Source organism: Pristiophorus japonicus, chromosome 23 (assembly GCF_044704955.1).
Source record: "Pristiophorus japonicus isolate sPriJap1 chromosome 23, sPriJap1.hap1, whole genome shotgun sequence".
Lineage (NCBI taxonomy): Eukaryota > Metazoa > Chordata > Chondrichthyes > Pristiophoridae > Pristiophorus > Pristiophorus japonicus.
Genome location: NC_091999.1, coordinates 5,604,139 through 5,604,687, shown reverse-complemented (window position 1 = coordinate 5,604,687; position 549 = coordinate 5,604,139).

Sequence of the window (549 nt, the reverse complement as noted above, 5' to 3'; positions counted from 1 at the left end):
TAAGGTTGGGGACAGCAACAAACAAGAAATAAGGGATGCATGCAATAAAGGTACAGCAGATATCATCATCTACATATTGATTGGGCTAACCAAACTGGTAGCAATGCGGTGGAGGAGGATTTCCTGGAGTGTATTAGGGATGGCTTTCTAGACCACTAAGTCGAGGGACCAACCAGGGAGCTGGCCATCCTAGACTGGGTGATGTGTAATGAGAAAGGACTAATTGGCAATCTTGTTGTGCGAGACCCCTTGGGGAAGAGTGACCATAATATGGTAGAATTCTTTATTAAAATGGAGAGTGACACAGTTAATTCAGAAACTAGGGTCCTGAACTTAAGGAAAGGTAATTTCGATGGTTTGAGGCATGAATTGGCTAGAATAGACTGGCAAATGATACTTAAAAGGTTGACGGTGGATAGGCAATGGCAAACATTTAAAGATCACATGGATGAACTTCAACAATTATACATCCCGGTCTGGAGTAAAAATAAAACTGGTAAGGTGGCTCCACCGTGGTTATCAAGGGAAATTAAGGATAGTGTTAAATCC